This window comes from Tenrec ecaudatus, chromosome 3, assembly GCF_050624435.1.
Source record: "Tenrec ecaudatus isolate mTenEca1 chromosome 3, mTenEca1.hap1, whole genome shotgun sequence".
Classification (NCBI taxonomy): domain Eukaryota; kingdom Metazoa; phylum Chordata; class Mammalia; order Afrosoricida; family Tenrecidae; genus Tenrec; species Tenrec ecaudatus.
The window spans coordinates 8,759,241-8,780,260 of NC_134532.1; the positions used below are offsets into that span (position 1 = coordinate 8,759,241).

Consider the following 21,020-nt stretch of genomic DNA (forward strand, 5'->3'; position numbering starts at 1 on the left):
TAAAATGGGGAGATTTGATCTCGTGGTCTTTGGACATGTTATCAGGAGGATTAATCCATAAAGAATGACATAGTACTTGGTAGTAGGACTTCAACAAAGGGAAAGAGCTTCAGTGGGGTTTATGGGCACAGTGTCCGGAACAAGGAACTCAAATATTATTGCGAGAGTGGCACTGGTCCTGCCAGCATTTTGTTCTGCTTCAGGCAGTGTTGCTCGAATTCAGCATCAACATATCATCACTTAAAAACAAAAATAATGAAATTGTAGAATCAAAGTACAACATGAGAAAGAGAGAGAACAAGAAAGCTGTTCCCGGTACGAGAATTTTAAACAGCAGAAGTTGGCAACAAATATCAAGAGCTTGTATTATGGACTTTGGAGTCTATAAGAAATAATATGCATGATGCTAAGGTTGTAATCTTGAATAAAGGAAAAACAATATGTAAAAATCATACTGTAAATCACAAAATGCAGAGGGTTCTAAATATCTCTACAATAGAAAACATGAAGAGGTAGGAGAATTTGAGTGAAATGCAAGAACATTCATGGACTTTTCATAATAGATAAAACATCGCTTATAAAAGACCGCAACTTAAGGTGAACAAGCGGCCATCTAGCTCAGAAGCAAAAAAGCTCACATGGAAGAAGAAAACCAGCCAGTGCGATCACGAGGTGCCAAAGGGACCAGGTATAAGGCATCATGCAAAAAAAAAATATATATATATATGTGTGTGTGTGTGTGTATACCATATTGAATGAAGGGAGAACTGCAGAGTGGAGACCCAAGGCCCATTTGTCGGCCACTGGAGATTCCCTCATAGAGGGGTTTAGGAGAGGAGATGGGTCAGTCAGGGTGCGAGGTAGTACCGATGAAGAACACAGCTTTCCCCCAGATCCTGGATGCTTCCTCCCCCCAACTACCAAGATCCAAATTCTACCTTGCAGGACTGGATAGGGCAGAGGTTGTACACTGGTACATATGAGGACTGGAGGCACAGGGAATCCAGGGTGGATGATACCTTCAGGGCCAAGGGTGTGAGGGGCGATGCTGGGAGAGTGGAGGGTGAGTGGGTTGGAAAGGGGGAACTGATTACAAGGATCCACATGTGACCTCCTCCCTGGGAGATGGATGGCACAGAAGGGGGAGGGAAGGGAGACTCCTGATAGGGCAAGATATGACAAAATAACAATGTATAAATTACCAAGGGCACATGAGGGACGGGGGAGGGAGGGGAAAAAAAGGACCTGATGCAAAGAGCTTAAGTGGAGAGCAAATGCCCTCACGTGCCCTTGGTAATTTATACATTCTTATTTTGTCATATCTTGCCCTATCCGGAGTCTCCCTTCCCCCCTTCTATTCTTAATATGATTGAATTGATTAATTGCATAATATGTGGATTATAAACCAATAAAACTGTTTAAAAGAGTGGGGGAAGTGACATTTCTTTTTCATCTAGTTCAGCCTCTCCAATCACTTGCTCATCATACACTATGAATCAGTATGGGACAAAGATACAGGCCTGATGAACATCATTCCTATTTGAAGCTATCCCTTGTTCCTTCTTCTGTAATCGGTGTATATCTCTACCACTGGGTTGGCCAAATATATATGTCTTCAAAATGTCTAGGCATAGACGAGTTTGTGCTTCCAAAGCACCACCAATTTGTTGAAATATTTCAATTATTATTTTGTCAGTTGCTACAGCTTTGGTTTTTGCCTTTAACGCACTTTTGATTTCTTCTTTAATGCCATCTGTTCTTGTCCAAATGCTATTCGATCGGTTGTTTGCTTTTTCTACTGTACATTTAAGAGTAAGTTTTTGAGTTTGTTATGACATTTTATTTAGCCATTTGTTCTCTCCTTGGCTTTTGAATGTCCCCTTTTTTCTTATATGTGTTCATAACTTTATCCCACAACTACTCTAGTCTTCAGCATTAGTGTTCAAGGCATCAAGTGTTCTTTTGGTGTCTAAGTTCAGGTGAGATCTATTCAAGGGCATATTTTGGACCCGATGCACTGGTTTAAACTTCCTTCAGCTTCTACAAAACCTCAGTTCACTCCTGTTCTCATTTTTGGTTGCTGATACTGAGCTTCTAAATAGTGTTTCCACAAATGCAATTAATTTTATTCCTGTGTATCCCATCTTGTGAGTCCCAAATGTAGAGTTGTCATTTACATATCGAAAGAAAAGTGATTTGTTATGAAGAAACCTTTGGTCTTGCAAAACTCTACCATGTGATTTTCACCTTCATTCCTGTTGCCAAAACCATATTTTCCAACTACTGCTTCTAATTTTCCCATCCAATCAATAATTTTAATGCATCTTGATAGCATGCTTGATTAATTTTAGATGGAATAAGTTAGCAGAATTCTTCAATTCTTTCACCACTAGCTTTAGTGTTTGATGGATAAATGTGAATAATATTGGTAGTGTCTGGTCTTCCACTTGCCATTAGATGAAAAGATTAAGACAAGTAATGCGATCATAGGAATCATATGATATTTACAAACTATGTGTATTAGACAAGGAAATGATGAAGGTTGAAACAGAAAGTATAGAAGATAATCTATGCAGATTTCGACTTAAAAATCTGATATGGCAATCTCAATATCTGATACGATAAGCTTGGATTAAATATCTGTAAAACGCCCAGGATATTATATAATGATAAAAGGTTCATTTAAAAAGATATAACAATAATAAATATAATTTACATCAAACACTGCAAATATATAAAACAAAGACTGATAGAAGCAAAGGAAGAAATATATAAAATAATCAATTGCAATTCAAGTCCCTTCCAGTTCAATGTGACTCCATAGCACAGAGTAGAACTGCTTTTGTAAGGTTCTCAAAGTTTCACCATCATCATGTATGCATGTTAGGACTAATTTGTGACTGTTGCTTGGTAAGTCATGGATCTATCAGTAGCATGCAAAACAAATTAAACCTTGTAGGAAAGCATATTTTTCTCGAGGCAATTTATTTTTTAATGTTTTATAAATGTTACTATTAAGCCTCGGATTTTTTAAAAAAACTTCTAAAGTTAGCGGTTAGATTCCTGAATGAAGCACTGATGGGGCCAGAGCACCAAGAGTGAAAGTGGACTTTCCTACGGGGGGTCAGACTGCTTGGGTATCTCACTTTCTTGTTTGAAAATGAAATAATTATACTAGAGCAGTAATTCTTAAATGAAACTGATATACCACAATTATCTGAAAATGTTGCTATCACTTTTCAAACAAAGATTTCTTGCCCACAGTGAGTCTGAAAGGTTAAAAGCTCCTTGTATTCAAAATGTTCATATGCGCAACCAAGTAGGGACACTTCATCACTATTCACCTTTAACCTTTCCTTCAGCTCTTATGTTTAGAGTCAATGAATGACAATTACCTTTAAACATATATTTGCCATTTAACCTCCTGTAAAAATATATCCATAGAGATTTTCTCCAGGATTGTGTGAATATGTCATTAGAATATTATTTAAATAAAATTACTTATGAATTAGATACTAATTGACCTTTTTAATTAAATATTTTATTGGGGGGGCTCTTTTTAATAAACAATTGAATCTTAATATCATTTACATATAAATTTATCATTTAAGGGAGAGTACTCTCAGAAATTTATAGAAGTCCTATATTTACAGGGTTAGAACTACAAATGATAAATTGTGACTATTGGAAATATACTATAAATTATTATTTAAAAATTGTTAGAAACTAGTCATTAGTAGAATATTTTTAAAGCTAAATAATATAATTTGCAACATAAGCATTAATAATTCAGGTCTTAAAATAATTGTAAAATTGTATATTATTTCCTAATGAATGGTGGCCATGAATTCGGACAACTTATCATTACTTCCTTTTATATTCCAATGCATTTAAGTTTACCTGCCAGTGGGGTGGTACCTGAGAGCACATTATATGTTCCAAAAATTGATTTTCAATTAATCTGTATCTCCTGTTCTCAACTTAGCCAATATACCTCCAGGTAGCAGTGCTAACCAAGAACATTAATTCATTAGATTTGATTAGATGACACTTAATGAACTCAAACTGACACTCATTCACTTCCTGGGGACATGTTAATTACACATTTGACTTCTATAAATAAATATAATTAAACATAACTCTTAAGACTGCCTCACAGATTAGTGGAAATCAGGTCAAAACTATTGGTGATACTATGAATAGAAATGAAATGTCTAATTGTGCATTTGCTAGGGACATGCACTGAATATAACTAGTCATTCTGCCCCCCCCCCCCTCTTTGGCACTAAGGATTTTGAAAATGTTACGTAGTGGTTTATTTTCTCAAATATAAATTTTGTAACCTGTAAATGAGTTTAAACCATAGCATCTGTTCAAGTGGAACAAATCAAGAGGGAAGAGGAAAAATCACTTTCACAAATTACTCTGTATTCAACTTCCTATCTGGCATTGCAACGCGCTCCCTCCCATTCATACCAGAAATGGTCATGCAAAACAGGGACACGAACTGGATTTAGCAACATGTAAAAAAGAGTTATAAATTGAGTAATTTCATGATCACCTAATGGAATTACACGGCATTCTTATATGGCAGAAAAGTCAATATATATGTACACTGCCTCTTTTTACATTCATTTCTTTTTTTAATTAAAAATAGTTTTATTGAAAGATAGTTCACATGTCATACATTTCAATAGTTTAATTATAACCTCTGACCATGGAGCAGGCGCATGCATGGCCTTGCTGTCATGAAGAGCGCATTGCAAAGTGGATTGTCGCAATAGAGCATAGACTCCTAAAATTATTTGATCTACCGCTCCATTTTTAGAAAGAAAAAAAAGCAAATTTATTCAGTGCCCACTGACAATTAAAAACTCTTCTGCATTGTACATAATCCAGGATAAAGAATACCTGTGTTTGCAATCCCCCTGGATTGCTCAGGGTCTGTTGATGGAGAGTGGGCGAGGATGCAGGCTGCTGTTTGCAGGTTAGCACTTCGTCACCACCAGAAATGCCACCGGGGAAATAGGAGGGGTTTTTAAACTTATTTTTATTCCTCTACAGAGTTACAGTCTAGTAAACCCACAGGAGCACATCTACCTGGTGCTCTAAGGTTGTTATGAATTGGAACGCAGATTCTATGGCAGTGAGAGAGTGTTGACTCCTTTCCAACATCCTACAAGGTGGTGTTGCCACCCACTGTGGAAAACACTGACGGAAGCTGCTACCCATAGATGTGGAAGTTTGGTTTTGTTTTGTTTTTAAGATATAGCCAGTTTCCATCAATGCAAGAAAGGGACTCCAATGAACGTATTGTCTGTACTTTGCTTTTTACAATACAAAGCGCAAGAACATACCAGACCAGGTGCCATGAAGTTAATGACGCATAGTGATCCCATTCATGTGTGTCAGAATGGAGCTGTGTTCTATGGGATATTCCATGACTGTATTTTCTTTTGGATATGTCACTAGGATTTTTCTTCTAAAGCACCTCTAAATGTATTCATATCTCTCCCCCTTAGTTAGAAGCTAAAACATTAACTGTTTGATCCACAGAGAGGGGCCTCTTAAATAGTTCTCTTTTATGCCAGACTAATGCATAGTGAGATATATTTCCCTTTTAAGATTCTCTATTTCATATAGTCAGAATTTAAGTATAAAGAGATTGATGTCTATGACGTATAATATTAAGTTATGTATTTAACTTTCAAAAACTACTATTTCTGTTAAATAAGAGTTATTATGATTAGGGACAATAGTTTCTTAATGTATAAAGAGAATTTTGTATAATTATATCATACATTTTCTTTTGGCATGTTATAATTAGTATTTGTATTCAGTCAATTTTAATAAAGAAAAATACCTTGAAAACAGTACTTCAGATTTGTGACACATTTTCCATTTTCATTGTCCTTCTTTCTTTCTTTGTTTTTTTAAACAGTGCACTTTTTATTTTATTTTTTTGTTGTTGATATTTTCTTTTCTTTGTTGTTTTTTTGATTTTTTAAAAAATCTTTTTATTGGGGCTCATAAGGCTCTTATCACAATCTGTACATACATCACATGAGCAAAGCACCCTTATACATTTGTTGCACTCGTCATTCTCATAATTCACCTTCCACTTGGGTTCCTGGAATCAGCTCGGTTTCCCTTTTTTTCCCCCCATCCCCCTCCCTCCCCGATCCCACCCCTGGTCCCTTGATAATTTATAAATAATTATTATATCTTATCTTACACTCTCCGGCGTCTCCCCTCACCCACCTCCCCCTTGACAATCTCCCAGAGAGGAGGTTACACATAGATCTCCGAGATCGGTTCTCCCTTTCTACATGCCCTTCCCTCCTGGTGTCGCCACTCCCACCGCTGGTGTTGAAGGGTTCGTCTGTCCTAGATTCCCTGTGCCTCCAGATCCCCACTGCACCGCTGTACAACCTCTGGTACAACCAGGTCCGCAAGGCAAGGTAGGATTGGGGTCATGATGATTGGGAGGGGAGGAAGCGTTCAGGAACTAGAGGAAGGTTTTGAGTTTCATTGTTGTTACACTGAACCCTGTGTGGCCCATCTCCTCCTCACTACCCCTCTGGAAGGGGTGTTCAGCTCTCTACAGGTGGGCATTGGGTCCTCATCATGCACTCCCCCTCTTTCACGGTGATGTGATTCTCAGCACCACCCCATCTTTGTTGTTGGAGACCTGGTCTCCTCTGTCCTTCATGGTCACCTATGTTGGTGTGCTGCTTCCGTGTGGGCTCGGTTGCTTCTGGGCTAGATGGCCGCTTGTTTGCTTTCAAGCCTTTAAGTCCCCAGACGCTATATCTCTCAGTAGCCGGGCACCATCCGCCTTCTTCACCACACTTGCTTATGCACACTTTCGTCTTCAGCCATTATGTGAGGAAGGTGATCACACAATGATTGTTTTTGTTCCTTTGTATCTGCTACATGGTCCATTCAACACCTTCTGTTCGCTTAGGCCGTGTGCTTCTCCGTGGGCTTTGTTGCTTCTGAGCTCGATGGCCGCTTATTTGCCTTCAAGCCTTTAAGACCCCAGACGCTATATCATTTTTTGATAGCCGGGCACCATCAGCTTTCTTCACCACATTTGCTTACACACACGGCTGTCTTCAGTGATCATGTCGGGAAGATGGGTATCCTGCAATGGCTGCTTAGCAGGGCGAGGTGCTATTGTATTGGGGGATTATGCATGAGGAGGCCCAATGTCCATCTGCTACCCTACTACTGAACCTATAAATATATGCATATAAATCTATTGCCCCCATAAACATAAATATATTTACATATGTACATGTCTGTATTTAGGGTTCTCTGTATGCACTTTGCCTCCTACTCCTTTCCTCTATTTCCTTTCGCTTACCTCCCGACCCATTACCATGTTTGGCCTTCATTCTGGATTCAGTAGTTCCTCTCAGTTACCTTGCTCTTGGTCACTCCCTTCCAGTCCTCCCCTCCCCTCCCTCCTCTGGTTTAGAACCATTCGCTGTTCCCTTGTTCCTGTGTTGGGCGACACCTCCTCCCTTCCCCTACCTCCCACGCTCTCATGTCCCTCCAGGACCGTTGGTCCTGTTGTTTTCTTCTCTCATTATTTGTCCTGCCTATCTTGTCTAGGTGGACCTGCTGACATAGTAATATGTGCATACAAATGGATATGACTTTGACTGCACCCAAGTGGCCCATAATTACATGGCTTTGACAGAAGCAACATCGACACGCTGATAAGCAGAAAAGCCACTAACATACAAAATTTACAAGGTAAAAAACAAAACAAATTTTAAAAGACTAAGCAAAAAGATAGCAAATATTAAAAGAAAAATTGCAAGTAGTTCAAGGTCCTTTTGTTGGCCTTTAGATCATCCTTTCTACCCTCGGGCTCCCTTTGCTCTGCTTCCTCCCTTTGCTCTGGGGGCTCCATTGCACGCCCCCAGTGTTTGCCTCAGTGTGGCGGGGTCAGCTCAGTCGCCTATCCCCCATTATGTCTCAGGTGCTGTCCCATGTAGGGCCATGTGTTGGTGCAGGATGTCATATCTCGTAGTGTGGTCAGCTGAATGGTCCTCTCTGTATGACGGGCCCTTCTAGCTGGTCTATCGACTTTGGGCTTGGTGGACCCAGGTGTACTCCACTACGTCCTTTCTCCTTCTTTTGTTTCAGGTTCCTTCTGGATGTGGTGTGGTGGGTCAGTTCCTTTCCCATTCCAGACGATCTATTTTTGTTTTCTGTGGTATTCCCTTCGAGTGTGGGTGTTGGCCTAATTCTGGTTTGGGCCGGCTTGTCGTCCAGCCTCTTTGTGTAGACCTCTGTACTTTGCGTTGCCCTCCTTGTTTGGTGTGTCGTGTTGGGGTCCGTATGCATGTTCCAGATCTGTGGGGACACAGCCAATACTCTCCCCCGGGTGGATTAGTACCCCGCCCCCCCCCATACCATCCATTCAGATTCTCCCCCTGCCGGTTCTCCCTCTCTCTACCCCACTACTCCTTCTTTATGCTGGGCTCCCATGTAACTCCCTAGGTGTGGCCTGTCCTCCCTCCAACTATCTATGCTTCCTCCCGTTTATTGTGGGATGGATGTTTGTCCTTCTTTCTTTATGTGTATGAATCTAAGCATCTATAATTTTGTTTAATAATTTAATATAAATATCAGCAATCATCTTTTTCAAATTGAAAATATTTTAAAATTTTATTTTCAGTCTAAATATTTCAAGAATATGTTCTCTTATCTCTTTTTGTCTGAAATATGTTTAGTCTTCATTTTCTTTTTGAATGATATTTTCCAATGAGTAGAATATTTTAAGGTGACAATTTTGTTTAAATATTTTAATTTCCTTATTATATTATGTTTTATGAGCCATCTTCAGTTATTTTTGCTTTGTTTCCCATTTAATTACTGTGTTTTAATTTCTCTAGCTTATTTCAAGTTTTTGTTTTGTTTTGCTTTGTTTGAGACATTTTTTATTAGAAAATGGTGTCATACAAAATTTAAAAGAAGAAAAAGAAGAAAAAGCAAAACAAAAAGACAGCAAAAAAACCTACAAAAACCTGTTAGTAGTTCGAGGTCTGTATGCAGACCTTTAGGAGTACTTTCCGGACGAATCTGATGGGGTCCCACGTCCTGGCCCCAAAGTCCATCCTTTATACTCCCTTAGGACCTCCTTGCTCTGCTTCCCTCACCACTCCCTTACACGCCCCCAGTGTTTTGCCTCAGTGTGGTGGGGTCAGCTCAGTTGCACATCCCCCACTGTGTCTCAGGTGCTGTCCCGTGTAGGGCCATGGGTCAGTGCAGGATGTCGCATCTCACAGTGGGGCTGGTTATATGGTCCACTCTGTACATTGGGCCCTCCGAGCCGGGCTATCGTCCTCTGAGCTTGGTGGGCCCACATATGCTCTGCTCCATTCTTTCTCCTTCCTTTGCTTCAGCTTCCTTCTGGGTGTGGTGTGGTAGGTCAGTTCCTTTCCCACACCAGACGATCTCTTTTCATTTTTTGTGGTACTCCCTTCAATGGTGGGGGTTGGACTAATTCTGGCTAGGACCAGCATATGGTCCAGTTTGTTTGTGGAATACTCCGCCCTTTACGTTGCCCACCTGGTTTGGCGTGTCATGGTGGGGTCTGTATGTATGTTCCAGTTCTGTGGGGACACAGCCAATACCCTCCCCCAAGTGGGTAAGTGTCCTGTTCCCCTCATGCCATCTACTTGGTTTCTCCCCACCCCGCTTCTCCCTCCACCTGCCCCACTTACCCTTCTTTATGCTGGGCTCTTATGTACCTCCCTAGGTGTGGCCTGCCCTCCCTCCAACCATCTATGCTTCTACCCTTTTATTACTAGATAGATGTTTATTTTTCTATTCCTGGCATGCTGATTGTACTTACCTCAGGGGACTCATGTTATACCTATCCTTTTGAGTTTGGCTTACCTCGCTTAACATGATTCCTTCCAGCTCTTCCCACGAAGCAACGTGTTTCATGGGATCATGCTTTTCAGTGCTGCATAGTACTCCATTGTGTGTATGTGCCAAAGTTTACTGATCCACTCATCTATCAATGGAAACTTAGGTTGTTTCCAAGACTTTGCGATTGTGCATTGTGCCCCAATAAATATTGGAGCGCATATGACTTGTCCTGTTTCATTTGCTGCTTCCACTGGGTATATGCCCATTAGAGGGATGGCTGGGTCATAAGGTAGATCAATTTCCATTTTCTTTTAAGTATTGCCAGATTGCTTTCCACAGTGGCTGTACAACTCTACACTACCACCAGCAGTGGAGGAGGGTTCCTACTTCACCACAGCCCCTCCAACACTTGTTGCTCTCTGATTTGCTGATTTGGGCTAGCCTCAGGGGTGTTAGGTGGTATCTCATGGTTGTTTTGATTTGCATTATTCTTTTGGCTAATGACCTGGAACACTTTCTCATATGCTTATTGGCCATATGGGTCTCCTCCCTAGTGAAAGTTCTTTTCAGTTTTTTTTTCTTTTTTTCATCTTCTTTTAAATTTTGTATGCCAGTGGCTTTTTTGCTTGTTAGCATGGCAGTGTTGCTGCTGTCGATGCCATGTGCTTATTTTCCACTTTGGTGCTATCAAAGTCATCCGCATTTTTATGCACATATTACTTTATCTGCAGGTCCACCTATATAAGATAGGCTGGACAAACAATGTGAGAAGAATATAATGGGACCAACGGTCCCGGAGGGACATGAGAATGTGGGAGGTAGGGGAAGGGAGCAGGTGCTGGCCAACCCAGGGACAAGGGAACAACAAGTGGTTCAAAACCAGTGGAGGGAGGGAATGGGAGGACTGGTAGGGAGTGACCAAGGGCAAGGTAACTGAGAGAAATTACTGAAACCAAATGAACATGGTAGTGGGACAGGAGGAAAGCATAAGGAAATAGAGGAAAGGAGTAGGAGGCAAGGGGCATACATAGAGGCCTAAAGACAGACATGTACATATGTAAATATATTTATGAATATGGGGCAAATAGACCTATGTGCATATATTTATATGTTTAGTAGTAGGGTAGCAGGTGGACATTGGGCCTCCTCATGTGCATTCCCTCAATACAATAGCACCTTGCTCAGCTAATAGGTCATTCCATAATACCCATCTTCCAGACATGATCGCTGAAGACAGACGTGAGCATAGCAAACGTGGTGAAGAAAGCTGATGGTGCCAGGCTATCAAAAATATATTGCTTCTGGGTCTTAAAGGCTTGAAGGCAAACAAGTGGCCATCTAGCTCAGAAGCAACAAAACCCATGGAAAAGAAGCACACAAACCTAAGTGAACACGAGGTGTTGAAGGGATCAGGTAGCAGACACCAAAGATCACCTTCCCCACATAAGCGCTGAAGACGAATGTGTGCATAAGTAAGTGTGGTGAAGAAGGCTGATGGTGCCCGGCTATTGAGAGATATAGCATCTGGCGACTTAAAGGCTTGAAAGTAAACAAGCGGCCATCTAGCCCAGAAGCAACAAAGCCCACATGGAAGCAGCACACCAACATGTGTGATCATGAAGTGCCAAGGGGACCAGGTTTCCAGCAACAAAGGCGGGGGTAGGGTGGGGGAATCATATCATTGTGGATGAGGGGAGTGCATGATGGGGAACCAATGCCCATCTGTAGAAAACTGGACATCCCTTGCAGAGGGGTAGTGGGGAGGAGATGAATCACTCAGGGTTCAGTGTAGCAATAATGAAACTCACAACCTTCCTTTAGTTCTTAAACGCTTCCTTCCCCCAACTATCATGATCCCAATTCTACCTTGCAAACCTGGTTAGACTTGAGGATTCACAGCAGTACAGTTGGGATCTGGAAACACAGAGAATCTAGGACAGATGAACTCCTCAGGACCAACGGTGAGTGTGGCGATACCGGGAGGGAAGAGGTTGTAGAAAGGGGGAACTGATCACTGGGATCTACATATAACCTCCTCTCTAGGGGATGGGCAACAGGAAAGTGGGTGAAGGGAGACACCAGGCAGTGTAAGATAAGATAATATAATAATTTATAAATTATTAAGGGTTCATGAGGGAGCGAGGAGCAGGCAGGGAGGGGGAGAGAAAAAAGGAAAATGAGCTGATTCCAGGAACCCAAGCAGAAGGTGAATTTTGAGAATGATGAGGGCAGTGAATATATTGGGGTGCTTTACTCAATTCATGTATGTATGGATTGTGATAAGAGTTGTATGAGTCCCAATAAAATGAATAAAATAAATAAAACGGTGTCAAAGAAGATGGAATGCTTTCAAATCAATCAACAATCACAACTAAATACAAAATTGCAAGTAAGTTTGCATTGCTAAATCAGAACCTTGTAACAAGAGAAACTGCCCAAGAGGTTTTGGTTTTTACATATAGCATGACAAAAGAAACTCTACCCCAAATAGCAAGAGCAATGTATACACATAAAAGAAAGCTTTCGGATGAGACATCAGTAGCCTTATCTCACTTATCTCCCAAAGACAGTTCAAAGAGCTAGTTGCTTCCAGAAAACCTTGCTCCAGAAAGGGAAGATGCTGTTTGCAACTTCCACTGGATTCTCGGAGGTCATGAACAAACCATGGATCATAGGTTTCAGAGCAGCAGCCCATTTTCCAGAGCCAGAGAGCCCCACCATCCCACCCTACCTTTATTTCCAGCCGCATAACCAGCAGGCACCTGTTGCACTGGGTGGAGTTCTAGCAGGGCTGCTCCTCCTTCCAGACCAAGCCCCAAGGCTCTTGGGACTGCCTGCCTGATGCCTATTGGGCTGGGATATATTCCTAGGCTGCAGCGACCCCCAGAGGCCACTTGCAGCTGTGGAGTCCAGCTGGAGGAAAATCCAGCATCGTTGACTAAGCCGAATTCCTTGGAAACCCACCATAAAGAACATCGACCAACTGGAACATTGCCTCCCCCAGACCTGAGTCACTAATCTCCTTAGAACTTCAATGAGACTCAGGTTCTGGAAAGGGTTCTGACACACGACAAGTTGACAGGGGCCAAAGCATAAACAGAACGTTGATGGCCTGAGGAGAAGTCTGTATGATTCTATAAAACCTCAAACTTATCAACTGGGTATTGCAATTAGAGTAAGTGGGAAAAGAGGAAATGATAAAATTCTCCCTTCCGAGGTGCCTGCAGATTTGTCTGGAGAAAAGACTCCAACAGGGGCCTCTGAGAAAATGCCCAAGAACAAATTCACAGGACTCTAGGCTAGGGCTGCGAGATGATGAGCTATGGAGTCCATTGCTTAAAAAAACCAGAAGTCTCCCCACCCCCCAAGGAAAAATCCCTTGTGAGGACAGTTTGGTCTTTCCATCTGAGGAAAGGGCCCAGAGGTCTTTGAGGTAAAATATCAAGAGATCAAACTCTTTTAAAAAATATATTTTATTGGGGGCTCATACAATTCTTATCACAATCCATACATCCATCCATTGTGTCAAGAACATATGTACATTTGTTGCCATCATCATTCTCAAAACATTTGCCTTCTACTTGAGCCCTTAATATCTGCTACTTATCCCGCCCCCCTCCCTACTCCTCCCTACCTCATGAACCCTTCATCATTCATAAAATATAATTATTTTGTCATATTCTATGCTGTCCGACATCTCCGTCGGCCTTCTTGTCTGCTGTCCCTCCTCCAGGGAGGAGGCTATACGTAGATTCTTGTAATCAGTTCCCCCTTTCTACCCCACATTCTCTCCACCCTCCACGCATTGCCACTCTCACCACTGGTCCTGAAGGAGTCATCTGTCTTGGATTCCCTGTGTTTCCAGTTGCTATCTGTGCTTATGTACATCCTCTGGTCTAGCCAGATTTGTAAGGTAGAATTGAGATCATGATAGTGGGTGGTGGTGGTGGCGGGGAGTATTTAAGAACTAGAGGAAAGTTATATGTTTCATTGTTGCTACTCTGCCTGGTTCATCTCCCCACAACCCTTCAGTAAGGGGTGTCCAGTTGGCTACCATTGGGCTTTGAGTCTCCACCCTGCATTCACCCACATTTTCAATGATAATGATTTTTGGTTTCTTGATGCTTGATACCTGATCCCTTCGACAGCTCGTAGTCACACAGGCTGGTGTGTTTCTTCCATGTGGGCTTTGTTGCTTCTGAGCTAGATGGTAATTTGTTTATATTTGAGCCTTTAAGACCCCAGATGCTATTATCTTTTGATAGCTGGGCACCATCAGCTTTCTTTACCACATTTGCGTGTGCACACATTTGTCTTCATTGATCGTATCAGGGAAGTGGGCACCCATTGATATGATTTTTAGTTATTTGATGTCTGATAACTGGTCCCTTCTGAACCTTGTGGTCAGACAGGCTGGTGTGCTTCTTCCACGTAGGCTTTGATGCTTCTCAACTAGATGGCTGCTTGTTTATCTTCAAGTCTTTAAGACCCCAGATGCTATATCTTTTGATAGCCGGGCACCATTAGCTTTCTTCACCACATTTGCTTATGCACACGTTTGTCTTCAGTGGAGGTCAAACTTTTATTTATACTAAAAATGTTAGATGATACTGCCCCCTCCTCCTTCCACTTGCAATGAGGTGACTTAGGATGTGACTTTAAACACAATGATGTGACTTTAAGAGTTAAAGAGCTTTATAAAGATCCTAAGTCACCTCATTGCAAGTGGAAGGAGGAGGGAGCAGTCTCATGTAGCATTTTTAGTACAAATGAAAAGTGTATATGTACACCAATTCATCTAAATGGGTTTACCAACTTCTCAGCTACTGAGAGGTGTCCTGGTCCTTCAAGGTCAAGAACAGCAAATAGAGGTCATTCTGCCTTTTGTGCTCCAGGTTGTGGTTGTGGTTCTTTATCTTGTTTACACCCTTTATTTCCGAACTGAGGGGCTTCAGCAGTCAGAGCCCGGGAGCCTCCCTTTATATAGGTGAAAGGCTCACATCCTCTTCTTCACCTCCCTTACTTTTCCTCTGGAGCATATCTTTCCAGAGCTGCTTCTTGAGGTTCCCTCTCTGGACCTCTTTCTTGGGAGCAGGTTTTTGGAAGAAAAGAAACTGGGCAGCAGAGCTGTGCTGTTGCTGATGGGTGGCTGTGTGTTAGTGCTTTATGCCGGGTTCCAAATGGTCTGCTTGCATTGTGTTGGTGACTGGTTTCCGTACACCCGAGGCACGTCTCTTCTCTATGGTCACGACATCTCTTTGTTTCCTCTCATGCCACTGGGTTCTCAGACCTGGAGCAGGCTTGGGTCCTAGACTCACTCAGTGGCCATGGTGGGGTCTGGGAGCAGAGGCAGGCGTAGCAGGAGCCTTGGGTGGGTTCTCCTGGGGTGAACTACTGGCTGGCCAGTCACCGATCGCTCTCTCCATGCACTCTGCTTCAGAGGATCTCAATACTTTTGTTATCAGTTTTTTTAGTAGTTTGGTTATAGTAATCCTTGGTGGTTGTTCGCCTCCCTATGCATCCTCTTTGCAGGGGTCCTGGTGGCACAGTCCGTTCATCCCTGGGATGCAGTGAGTCAAGGTCAGCAGTTTGAAACCACCAGCCATTTTTGGAGAGAAAGAGGTTTTTGGTTCTCATGCAGAATTAGTGTCAGAATGCCTCCAGGGGCACTTGTACTCTGTGTAGAGGCTCCTTACGAGTTAGAATTGGCCTGACGGCAGGGAGCATGGCTTTGCAGTTATATGTTTCTTCTAGCTTCAAATTTGTGACTGAGGGTTTCTCATTTACATCAAATATGAAACTGTTATTATTATTTCTTTAAATGATTTCTGCCTCTACTGCCTCTCTGTCATCTTGTAGAATTACAAATACAATGATACTGTGAGCCTTAAACTGTGTGTTTTATCAGTAATTTTACTTCTTATGTTTTTATTTGGATAGTGTCCTGGTTGTGTCTTCTAGTACATTACAGTGAAGTGTGGCCATAGATTTCTCAGTTCAATAAGTTTAGCATTATATATTTCATTTGGTTCTTTTTTTATATCTTTTATTTTCCTCATCCTATTTATGTAGCTATTTTTTTTCTGTTCATGTATTGATTTAGTATGTCTATTGTTAAAAACGGTGCTTGGTTTCCAAAGCAGTGTACATAGTTTGGCTGGGAGCAGAGGCCAGAGTGAGGGGGACGGCGCAGGCTGGGTACTAGGTCAGGAGCGGCTTCCTCAGGGTGCTGAGGCCCAGCAGACTGTGGGTGAGATGTCCCTATGTGCGGCCAAACTGGAACTTGTACCCTGGCACACAGCCACTATAGTGAGAGGCGCAAGTTCTCACAGTAGGTCCTGGGAAGTGGGGGCAGGTGTTGGGGATCCTTCTGACCTCCGCCACCTGAGTGCTTCTGCTCAAATCCTTGCAGCTCCTGGTTCATGAACACCAGAAAGCTGGAGCCAAAGAGGAAGCAGGCTCAGGGCACATCACCCGTGAAGCCTGGCGTGAAGAATTTCTGAGGCTCTCCGGCATCCATGGGATAGGGGGAAGCTTGTGCTGCCGTCTGCTCGGGCTCTGGCTCCCTCCCTGCCTCCAGCTCTAGCTCTGCCTTTGGCTTCTTGGTCTTTCTCTGTCCTCTGTTGTTCCCTTGACCTCCGTTGGCAGTTCTAGACTGTTTCCCACTTGCCATTGAGTAAAATCATTCAGCGCCCTCGGCCAGACCTGGCTGCAGTTCTTGGCAAAGATGAACTGTGACCAAGGTAAAAAAAACCTCCCGAAGGTCATGATCTCAGCAGCCACATGGGTGCATAGAGCATGTAGCTATTTTAAATGTTCTTCTCTTCCAACTTCTTTGTCATTCCCATTTCATGACTTGTTTCTATTAAGGGACCTTCACATATTAATGTATCTCTTTACCTTATGTCTTGTATGCTTACTATGTATTGTGTTATATATTGTGATAGAATTGTGACAACTTAGTTTGGCTGGGCTTAGGATTCTCAGTAGTTTGGCAGTTGGTGTGAGCTAATATAATTTATTCAACTGCCTGATGAGAGCAGTTGTAGGAATATTAGGGTGGAGTGCTACCCACCTAATCAGGTCACAGCGTCGATGTGATTGGAAGGAAGTTTCATCAAGACTGTGACTCATTTCTATGTAAGGAGACTCTATAGGAAGACTCATCTCTTCTTGCTGGCCTGTATCTGGCCTGCCATATTGCCTATCAATCTTTAATCAGTTCAACTCGGGACGTAAGCCTGATGTGCTGACTTTGAATTCATGTCCCTCTGCCTTCAACAGACTTCCTGTTTCCAGGTGTGTATCTATTCTTTATACTTTGTCAATAAAATAATTCATATGCATCAGTTCCTCACTGATTGTCCTTATTTGTCAATCAGCTTTCAAACACATATGAGATGACAGAAAATATCCTTGATAGTTTGTAAAAGTGGGATTCCTGAAGCCTTTTCACACTATCTAAGGAATCAAGAAGTTGCTAGGATTTTAATTCCTGTCTTTTCCAATATATAATGAAATGGATTTGACATATATTTATATATATGGAAATATATATATATCCATTGCACTGACTTGATTCTAGTTCATTGTGGCCTTATATAGGGTCTCCAAAGCAGTAAAGCATTATGGTGTCACTCCACCTCATGAAGGGTCTTCCTCTTTATGATGCATGATGTCCTTCTCCATGCACTGGTCTCTCCCAATATCTTGGCCAATGTACCTGCCATTAAGTCGCATCACCTCTTCCTCTAAGGAGCATTCTAGTTGTACTTCCTCCAAAGCAGATCAGTTTGTTATTTTATCAGTCTGTGGTACTATTAGGATTCTTTCCCAGGACCATAATCCAAACACATTGACTGCATGTTCAACTTTCACATTCCTACCAGGCAATGAAAAATACCGGCATTGGCTGAGACATACCTTGGTCCTCAAAGTAACATCCTTGCTGTTCATTTCTTTAACCTATATAATATGGCCATGATAATTCCGTGTTATGCTGAAGATGTTATGCATCTGGGTTACTTTGAGGTTATTTTTCGATATCTGAAAATGGGAAGTAAAAAAAAAAGAACTTCTGAGAGATTAACTTCGGGTAGCAGCTGGGAGACAGCATGTTAGATAAACCATGCTTCTGGTTATTCTGGATTGGCAATGATTTGATTCATTTGTTCCTCTGTAGAGCTCAGTTATCTTTACACATGAATCTCTGACGTCAACTATAGGCTATAAACATATTTCAAATAAAATGAACAAGTATACTTATTATTCTGCTCTTTTCTTTGTATTGTGCCCTCTACTTATTTTCTGAACTTTATTTCTTTGTGCACTTGCTGACAGTGCATGCTATCCATAAAGTGGTACCTTTCTAACTTGGGTAGAAAAGTTCATTTTCATAATATAACTATCCTACTAAGTTTTATTTCATACCACTCCACATTTTATGACACAATATAAAACATTTTAGGATAGCAAAGTTATGAATCATTTAGTATACTAGAATGTATACTATACATAATTATCTTCTAGAACAATAGAAAATACATAAAACGATCTCTCTGAACTCAATTGGCATATTTTAAATCCGACAAACAACTCCTTCTTATAAAGTACTGCATCATTGTATAATGGGCAAGAGAATATAGATTGTGTGATCTGATAATCATCTCCATAAAAAATAAATAAAAAGCTGAACTCAGACGTGTGGGGCATTTAGTAGAGGAATGGCTTTGATTATTAACACCAGGAATGTTTAACATAGTATGCAATTTATCCAAATGCAGTCTCGTGTGAGAGGATACATTTTACCTTTATATTTTACTGTGTTCATCTACAAGAGAGAGGTAATTAAAAATGAAGATGCAATGCTTATTCCTATCACAAATCATCTTTTATTGAAATGCATACTTTTAGATAAGCATTTTAAAGGTATCCATCATAAATTTTTATGTAGTACATTGCGAAAAATGGGTAATATTCCAAATAGGTAATAACTTCACAAATTGTATGGAAATGAATGGTACAAATGTGCTGGTGCTGCTGTATTTTAGACACACACAGCAGTGCTATTCATCACTTAGGAAGGATTTTATTCAAATGATTACAAAGTCAAAAAAACTTCCCCAAAGCCTTTTATTTGTCATCCCCCCTTTTAAGTCATTAACAAAAGGGGAGAAAGGACAACTAAAGCAGCATACAAGGGAGAGGCGTTCCAGTGTATTTTGTGAGGAGCATGGATATAGTAGAACATGTTACTACTTTGTTAGCAGGATATGAGTGCAGCAAGTTTACAAACAACAACAACAATATCTTGCCATGCAGTCAATTCCAACTCCCTATCACCCTCTCTAGCAGGGTAGAAATGCTCCTCTGCGTTTCTGAGACTGCAACATGGTTTCCTCTTTCTGAGTGGGCTTCAATTCCCAATTTGAGATTAGCAGCTCCGAGCTTATCAAACAACACTACCGGGCATCTTGTCGTTGTATAAGCCCATAGTCATTGAGTAGATTCTGACTCATAGCTACCTTATATAGAATATCAAAAATTATAAATCTGTAGGGAAGAAGATAGCCTCAACTTTCTTTTCGGGAATACCTTATAGACTTGAACCGCCAACCTGTCAGTTAGCAGTCCAGTACTGACATGACAGAGTCCATGATTTGGGGACAGAGAATTTACCCCGGAACCACTGAGTGATTTGAAAATAACCTCAATAGGTTTGAACATTGAGAGATAAACTACATGAAGGAGATCAACTACCATGTACACCTTTTAAAACCATCTTTCTCAATATGATGTTTGACTTCAAGTTCAAAATGTATATTGCCTACTGCAGATGGACTCTATTTCACCTTCTACATGGCGACTGTTAGACTTCATCAATATTCTTAGACACAGATTCACCTAATGTAGCCGTTACCTGCCATGTGTTTGTTTCTAACACATCACAACCCTATGAACAACAAGGTGACATACTGCCCACCCTCTGCCCTAATCACAATTCTTCTTATACTTGTGTCCATTGCTGCAACAACTACGTCAAACCAACTGTTGGCACCCCTTCCTCTTTCAGCTACTTCAGCAAAGATTACGTCCTTCGCCATGAACAGGTCTCCCCTGGCCACATGTCCAAAGAATGTTAAGACAATGTCCTGCTATACTTGCCTCTAAGGAGCAGTTGGGCCATACTTCTTGCAAGACAGATTTGTTTATTCTTATTTGCAGTGCAATTTCAATAATCTTTAACAGCACTATCATTCAAATGCATAGCTGCTTCTGTTTGCTTTATTTGTTGTCCAACTTTCACAGGTGCAGGAGGCTACTGCCAATGCCAGGGCTTTTTCTGGTACACCCCTGTCCACAGATTAACTTTCTTGCTTTTCAACATCTTAAAGAGGGCTCATACAACAGATTTACCCAATGAGATGTGTCACTTGATCGCTTGACTACCGCTTCTGTTGTGTATCCAAGAAAGATGAAATCCTTGATAACTTTATTTATGTCTCCATTCATCATGATGCTGTTACCTTCTGGTCCAGTTGTGAGAATTTTGGTTCGCTTTACACTGAGTTGTAATCCATACCAAAGGCTGCAGTCCTTGTCCTTCATCAGCAAGTGCTTCAAGTCTTCCTCACTTTCAGCGAGCAAGGTAGTTACTGTCATCTGCATATTTGTTTGTTAAGAAATCTGCCTCCAACCAGGAAGTTGTATTCTTCTTTATACAACCCAGCATTTCTGATAATTTCTCAGTTTAACAATTGAATTAGCATGGTGGGAGGATACAACTCTGACACATGCATGATTTTAACAATGCAGCCATCTCTTGTTCTGTTTGCACAATTGCTCTTTAATCCATATAAAAATTCCTTGTGAGCATGATGAGTCCCCATAATTCTCAAGGCTTTCCATAGTTTGTCAGGATCCATGCAGTCGAATGCCTTTGCATAGTCAATAAAATACAAGTAAACAGATGTTGGTATTCTCTGCCTTCCGCCAAGATCCTGAAGCCTTTTTGGGGGGTTTGGGGTTGGGGGGCAGCCTAATGCTTTCAGTGTAACGTAGACTTCTTTCTTCAATACCCCTGACTCTTTCATGTGCTACCTCCTGACATTGTGGAATATTGCCTA

General features: G+C 41.4%; 1 pseudogene; it reads right to left on the reverse strand.

The window, feature by feature from the left end:
- Positions 1-16,095: 16,095 nt before the first annotated feature.
- LOC142443130 (ciliary microtubule inner protein 2B-like) lies at positions 16,096-16,662 on the reverse strand (annotated as a pseudogene).
- Between the last annotated feature and the right edge of the window lie 4,358 nt (positions 16,663-21,020).